This window comes from Ipomoea triloba, chromosome 1 (genome assembly GCF_003576645.1).
Source record: "Ipomoea triloba cultivar NCNSP0323 chromosome 1, ASM357664v1".
NCBI classification, from domain to species: domain Eukaryota; kingdom Viridiplantae; phylum Streptophyta; class Magnoliopsida; order Solanales; family Convolvulaceae; genus Ipomoea; species Ipomoea triloba.
This window is the reverse complement of record NC_044916.1, coordinates 14,070,569-14,079,300: the sequence shown is the minus strand read 5'-3', so window position 1 is coordinate 14,079,300 and position 8,732 is coordinate 14,070,569.

Below are 8,732 nucleotides of genomic sequence, written 5' to 3'. Positions count from 1 at the left end.
TCGGAAGTTACTGCCAGAATCTACCCTGATTTCCTTTCACTATTTTCACAAGTATAAGCCTATATGGACATAAATACAACATATACAAGCATATCCAAGCTATGAACATGTATACAAAAATATTCCCAAAGCTCCAAAACACCATATTTCTAACAAAGAATCAATTATCCAAATTCAAGTGACTAATTCCAACTTAAGGGAATTCCTTACCTCAACCGGGTTACTAGTCCTCGTAGAAGACTTTTGGAGTTGATTTCCCCAATTTCACCTTAAAATCCTAAGATCACAATCAACACCATAACAAGAGATTTCAAGAAATTACTCTCAAATTCATGCTCTAGGACGGAAAATAGAACTTTTTACCGAATAAAATCGAAGATTTACCGAACGTTCTTGAGAGATGTGAAGGAAATTAGCTATGGAAGCAATGGAGGAAGAAGAATGGTGAAGATGATCTCTCTCTCTCTCCTCTCCTCTTCATTTCGGCAAAAGCAAGGGAAAAAGGGAAAAAAATTGGCTTTTATACTACATCACAATCTTATGTGATAAGATTGGAAAAAAAATAATAATAAAATAATAAAATACCTCCAACCTTATCAGTTGGGGTCCAAACAGATAAAGTTTCGGTGGAAAATAATCCAGATAGAATAATTTCCGAAACTAAAAATTATTTCCAGACTAACCCTCAAAATTGGGCTAGGTTCGGTACACTGCGAAATTTCGCGAGGTATGATCACAAATAAATTTTGGCTGCTATGCGCTAATCTAATTAAATAGGAAGTTCCAGAATAATAGTATGGTGTCTAAAAATCCATTTCCTAGGACAAACGGGTCCGAATACTAGTTCCTAAAATTTTTACGGTTCGTGACCGGGACGTATGATCGCAGCTTAATAACAACTATACTTACTTAAAAAAATTCTTTTGAAATATCTGAAGATCATAACTTATGAATGTCAACGCCTTAGGATAAAATAATAATGTTAGGAAAATACGGGGTATTACATCAACCTAAGGATAAGACCAACCCTTACCCTCCAACCAACACCAATCATCATGCCAAACATCAAACCAAACTCAGTTCACGGAGGTAAATAATACCCGAATCATAAAGGCAAATGGTGCCCAAATACACGAAGGCAATTCGTGCCCGAATACATAGAGGCAAATATTCCTCAACTACCGAAGTGGCAAATAGTGCCGATATACACAAATGGCAAATAGTGCCGATAAACACTCAGAGTGTTCGTCTCAGATATGAACACAACCCAACTCCCAGATAATATAATCAAGGATTCAACAGAGCAAGAGATTCAAAAGATGGATCAAGAGGTAGGAATAAATACTCCAAAGACATGGAAAAATACCCAACAAAATACTCCAACAAGATTCAGAACAAAAGGGGAAAAAACCAAACAAACAGACCACAGAATAGCTCACTGGAACAAGCTCCCAGCAGAACTAACGGAACCCTCCAGCGGATCACCGTCCTCCGCCGCACTCCTCCGCAAGGAGAAGGCGGATCACCTCAGCGAAACTCCCTCTTCCGCCAACCCTCACCGTGGCCTACTTACGGAAGACTCCAGCGGGACACATTATACCGCTAGGGTACTCCGCAAGGGCAAACCCAAACCTCAGATCACAGACTCAGACAGAATACGAAATGTTCAGATCAGAATACAAAGATAGGATCAGATTACTCAGATTATAACTCCAGAAGCCAAATAAACAAGGAATCCATACCAATAAATATCTATAAGCATTAATATGCAAAGGATCAAGAACACAAGTTAATAATCCATCAAAATGACTTCACAGACAACAACAATAGGCTAACAGCAAGGAAATTATCAGGATTCCAACACACCAAATAATATCATAGATTGAGAGTGTAAAAATACGTTTTAGTGGACATAGTGGTTACCTCTTGAAGCACACTTCACCCAAGAACTCTCAAAACACCTCACAAAGCTTCATCTCCACATTGATCATCTTTTTCCCAAAAGATCCCCAAAAGAATAACATAAGAACTTGTATAAAGATTATGAAAACAACATGATGCAAGGTGTATTCCTAGAAATAGACACTTACCCAAGCCTCAACAATCCTAAAAGAGCAATCTTGACTTGAATATTGAAAATGAAATGAAGACCAATCTTTGAAGGGGAAGATGAATGAAAATGGCGTGAAGAAAGAGTAGGGAAGAGAGAGAGTGGAAATCTCTAGAAAATGCTAAGTCTTGAATATATATACCAGCATTAAACACATTCCTTAACTTTCTAGGATGGTGTCTGTAACACCCCGTAAATTCGTTCAAGCCTTTGAGACGGTAATCGTTTCCGCCGATGATTATTTGATTTAATTGGGCTTAGTCTTTCCAATTGATATATATATATATTCTTATTCCGGAATTAATTATTTATTCAAAAGCCAATTCTTGATTTAATTCTTGTAAGGGATTTATTCTAATTTGGATCCTTACAATTCTTATAAGTAAGAGTATTTTTATAATGGCCCAATTCCTTATGCTAGTATATATATATTGTCTCTAAGACATTTAATTCCTAATATATGGGCTTTCTCCTTATTCTATGTATTCATTTATTTAAGAGATGAATCATTTGGCCCAATAATTATTCTTGTACATAAAATTGTTATATATAAAGATTGGAGCCCATTCCTTATTAAATCTTCCACCCTAATATATACATATATGTATATATGTAGTATGNCCTCACCGTGGCCTACTTACGGAAGACTCCAGCGGGACACATTATACCGCTAGGGTACTCCGCAAGGGCAAACCCAAACCTCAGATCACAGACTCAGACAGAATACGAAATGTTCAGATCAGAATACAAAGATAGGATCAGATTACTCAGATTATAACTCCAGAAGCCAAATAAACAAGGAATCCATACCAATAAATATCTATAAGCATTAATATGCAAAGGATCAAGAACACAAGTTAATAATCCATCAAAATGACTTCACAGACAACAACAATAGGCTAACAGCAAGGAAATTATCAGGATTCCAACACACCAAATAATATCATAGATTGAGAGTGTAAAAATACGTTTTAGTGGACATAGTGGTTACCTCTTGAAGCACACTTCACCCAAGAACTCTCAAAACACCTCACAAAGCTTCATCTCCACATTGATCATCTTTTTCCCAAAAGATCCCCAAAAGAATAACATAAGAACTTGTATAAAGATTATGAAAACAACATGATGCAAGGTGTATTCCTAGAAATAGACACTTACCCAAGCCTCAACAATCCTAAAAGAGCAATCTTGACTTGAATATTGAAAATGAAATGAAGACCAATCTTTGAAGGGGAAGATGAATGAAAATGGCGTGAAGAAAGAGTAGGGAAGAGAGAGAGTGGAAATCTCTAGAAAATGCTAAGTCTTGAATATATATACCATACTNAATAATTATCCAAATTCAAGTGACTAATTCCAACTTAAGGGAATTCCTTACCTCAACCGGTTACTAGTTCTCGTAGAAGGCTTTTGGAGTTGATTTCCCCAATTTCACCTTAAAACCTAGATCACAATCCAACACCATAACAAGAGATTTCAAGAAATTACTCTCAATTCATGCTCTAGGAAGGAAAATAGAACTTTTTACCGAATAAAATCGAAGATTTACCGAACGTTCTTGAGAGATGTGAAGGAAATTAGCTATGGAAGCAAGGAGAAGAAGAATGGTGAAGATGATCTCTCTCTCTCCTCTCCTCTTCATTTCGGCAAAAGCAAGGGAAAAAGGAAAAAAATTGGCTTTTATACTACATCACAATCTTATGTGATAAGATTGGAAAAAAATAATAAAAATAATAAAATATCTCCAACTTATCAGTTGGGTCCAAACAGATAAAGTTTCGGTGGAAAATAATCCAGATAGAATAATTTCCGAAACTAAAAATTTTTCCAGACTAACCCTCAAAATTGGGCTAGGTTCGGTACACGCGAAATTTAGCGATGTACGATCAAAATAAATTTTGCTGCTATGGCTAATCTAATTAAATAGGAAATTCAAGAATAATAGTATGGTGTCTAAAATCCATTTCCTAGGACAAACGGGTCCGAATACTAGTTCCTAAAATTTTTACGGTTCGTGACCGGGACGTACGATCGCAGCTTAATAACAACTATACTTACTTAAAAAATTCTTTTGAAATATCTGAAGATCATAACTTATGAATGTCAACGCCTTAGGATAAAATAATAATGTTAGGAAAATACGGGTATTACATCAACCTAAGGATAAGACCAACCTTACCCTCCAACCAACACCAATCATCATGCCAAACATCAAACCAAACTCAGTTCACGGAGGTAAATAATACCCGAATCATAAAGGCAAATGGTGCCCAAATACACGAAGGCAATTCGTGCCCGAATACATAGAGGCAAATATTCCTCAACTACCGAAGTGGCAAATAGTGCCGATACACAAATGGCAAATAGTGCGATAAACACTCAGAGTGTTCGTCTCAGATATGAACACAACCCAACTCCCAGATAATATAATCAAGGATTCAACAGAGCAAGAGATTCAAAAGATGGATCAAGAGGTAGGAATAAATACTCCAAAGACATGGAAAAATACCCAACAAAATACTCCAACAAGATTCAGAACAAAAGGGGAAAAAACCAAACAAACAGACACAGAATAGCTCACTGGAACAAACTCCAGCAGAACTAACGGAACCCTCCAGCGGATCACCGTCCTCCGCCGCACTCCTCCGCAAGGAGAAGGCGGATCACCTCAGCGAACCCTCCCTTCCGCCAACCCTCACCGTGGCCTACTTACGGAAGACTCCAGCGGGACACATTATACGCTAGGGTACTCCGCAAGGGCAAACCCAAACCTCAGATCACAGACTCAGACAGAATACGAAATGTTCAGATCAGATACAAAATAGGACAGATTACTCAGATTATAACTCCAGAAGCCAAATAAACAAGGAATCCATACCAATAAATATCCATAAACATCAATATGCAAAGGATCAAGAACACAAGTTCATAATCCATCAAATGACTTCACAGACAACAACAAATAGGCTAACAGCAAGGAAATTATCAGGATTCCAACCACCCAAATAATATCATAGATTGAGAGTGTAAAAATAGGTTTTAGGACATAGTGGTTACCTCTTGAAGCACACTTCACCCAAGAACTCTCAAACACCTCACAAAGCTTCACCTCCACCTTGATCATCTTTTTCCCAAAAGATCCCAAAAAGAATAACATAAGAACTTGTATAAAGATTATGAAAACAACATGATGCAAGGTATTCCTAGAGATAGACACTTACCCAAGCCTCAACAATCCTAAAAGAGCAATCTTGACTTGAATATTGAAGATGAAATGAAGACCAATCTTGAAGGGGAAGATGAATGAAAATGGCGTGAAGAATGAGTAGGGAAGAGAGAGAGTGGAATCTCTAGAAATGCTAAGTCTTGAAATATATACCTGCTAAGTCTTGAATATATATACCATACTACATATATACATATATGTATATATATTAGGGTGGAAGATTTAATAAGGAATGGGCTCCAATCTTTATATATAACAATTTTATGTACAAGAATAATTATTGGGCCAAATGATTCATCTCTTAAATAAATGAATACATAGAATAAGGAGAAAGCCCGTAATATTAGGAATTAAATGCCTTAGAGACAATATATATATACTAGCATAAGGAATTGGGTCATTATAAAAATACTCTTACTTATAAGAATTGTAAGGATCCAAATTAGAATAAATCCCTTACAAGAATTAAATCAAGAATTGGGCTTTTGAATAAATAATTAATTCCGGAATAAGAAATATATATGTATCAATTGGAAAGACTAAGCCCAATTAAATCAAATAAATCATTCGGCGGAAACGATTACCGGTCTAAAGGCTTGAACGAATTTACGGGGTGTTACAGACACCATCCTAGAAGAGTTAAGGAATGTGTTTAATGCTAAAATTTTTCCAATCATGCATGTTGTTATTCCTTTATCTTTGTCGGAATTCAAGGATGTTTCCCATCTTAGGAACTTCCTTGAAGCTAAGGTTCACGGGACGCTTGGTCGGGTCCCAAAATCTGTGTGCCTTGAAGGATAGGCCACATTACGTCTGGCCAGGAGACGTAAAACCATGGCGCACTTGGGAGGCAGTCCCAATGTTATCTTACTTTTTCTAAAAGTTTTTCTTGTTTCCTATAGTATGACTTCCTTAGTTTTATTTCAATAAATGTTTCTATAACCTCGATTGAGCTAACAAGTACAGATTATACACACGAGAGTTATAAGTTGCCCGCAATCAATTGACAAACAACATCACTAACAAAGGAAGGAAGGGAAACCAAGGTAAGCTTTGCACAGCACGATCTCCACGCCACCACCACGCGTGTGGCTAGGCGTGGACAACTTCTAGAGAGCTGCCACGCCGCTCACACGCGTGTGAGTAGGCGTGGGAATAAACCAGAAAGCTCCCACGCCTACCACCACGCGTGGTAGCATGCGTGGACGCGCACCAGGTTTTTCGCGGATTTTCGCGCGAAATGGTTTAAAACCCTTTCCTTGCTTCATTTCTTCCCCACCACGAGCAAGAACTCTCACAAGCTGAAAATATACACTTTCTAAGCATTTCATTCCAAGTCTCTCAACTTTTCTTAAAGATCTTAAGTCATTTCCTGTTGGTCCCAAGGGGATGGGGTACAAGTCTAGAGGGGGGGGGGTGAATAGACTTGTATAAGATTTTGCAAATCTTTTCGACCTCTCGTGTGTATTGAACTTAGGATGTTTAGGTTCGATACCTCACGAGGTGAAGACAAAGTTTTATGCGCAGCGGAAATGTTATCCCCTTTTAGTTAGCACGAGTTTGAGTTAGTTCGAGAAGTGTGTTTATATGCAGTGCAATCGAGAGGTTAGCGAGAGATAAAAGCAGTAAGTAAATGCAAGAGAGATTTTTAAGTGGTTCGGCCAACCCGCCTACGTCCACTCTTCTTCCAGAAACTCCCTGGAAGGATTGCACTAAAAACTTCCCTTTTTAGTACAATATCGAGCGCTTGAGCTTTGATCACGAAGCCCGCCTCAAGCCTCAGGTTTTTCGCCCCGCTTCTTGTTACTCCACCTCTCGAGCACTTGACCTTTGATCACCAAGCCCGCGTTAAGCCTCAGGATCTTCACAAGACAGCTCCCAGGTTACTCCGCCTCTCCAAGGTCTTTCTCCCCGCTTCCAGCTACTCCACCTCTCGAGCACTTGACCTTTGATCACCAAGCCCGCGTCAAGCCTCAGGTTTCTTTCACTCGGACAGCTGCCAGGTTACTCCACCTCTCTTGCTTAATCCAAAGCAAGGTGTTTTTGGTTGTCACAGTTGAATGTAACAAGCTCCAATCTGACCACAAGCTATCGTTGAATCAACTTCGATGTAGAGCAGCTTCGGTCACCTTCTGGATGTATAACAGTTTAAGCTTTGTAACTCTCTTAAACACTAAGATGTGTTTTCTCGCTGTTTTGAATATCAGGATGATATTCCAAGTTAAGCACTTGCACTTGAACGTTTTAGACAGACACCTCTTAAGAATTTTGAACTGGTTAACCCCTTTTGCTTTGTGTCTTCACGTCCTTTTTATATGAGAGTAGAGGAATAATTCCGTTGGAGGGAAAATTATTCCGTTTGAAATTTGTCTCCCATGCTGATCATGGGTCTTGCATATTTTCAGCATATTTCATGGAGTGGTGATCTTGTAACTTGAACCTCTTTGTCTTGTAGTGAATATTCCATAGTTCACTTTCTTGAGTCCATGCTCCACTTTCGTCTTTTGGTAAAAGTTACTCTTTTTATATTCCCATTATTCCTTGTTTGTAGGGAATCAGACCACTTCAGCATTGGTGCACCTTTTGACCGTTTGTGGTGGAAATCTGACGTGTCATCCATTTCCGCCCATTTTGAAATCTTCACGTTCGGCACCTCTTCATTATTTTATCTCCATGATATTCTTCTTCTCCAAGCTTTAAGTATGCTTCCTGACCGTCATTCAGCTTTGTTGGAGAATTGTCAGTGTATCGAGACCAAGGTTGATATCTTGATTGCTTGATGTCTCGTACTCATATATCGAGATGTCTATCTCTCGAACTCTGTTTATGTCTCGAACTAGATAGATGTATCGAGAGGTCCTACTTCTCGAACTCTGCTTATGTCTCGAGACTTAGTTGATGTCTCGCAGACCCTTATTCCTCCAGTGTTGTCCCATGCTTTCTTCTGATCTGTCTATATGATTACAATACGAGACTTCTAAGATGTTCAAACAGGTTTACCTTGAGCTTAAATATTTTCCGAGTTGAGCTCAAAGTTACCCGGTTGTATTTTCGCTCTTGGTTTACTTGTCGAACTTATAGCGTTTTGCCTATGTATCGAGACTTGGGGATTTCTACTTAACAGTTGGTATCATCCAAACCTATTACATGATGTTCCTAACAATTTCCCCCTTTTTGATGATGCCAACACTTATACTTACTCTATATGGCTGATTTGATAGAAAGAATTAACATAGATTTTATTTTTCAGCGCATATGGTAAGTTTGACAAATACTCTACTAAAACATGAATAATAGAACTCACGCAACACCCCCAGCAAAAGATATATATATGATTATAAAAAGGGAATGTTTACAAAGCAGAGTTTAGTAGAAAAGATTAAAAGAAATAAGACC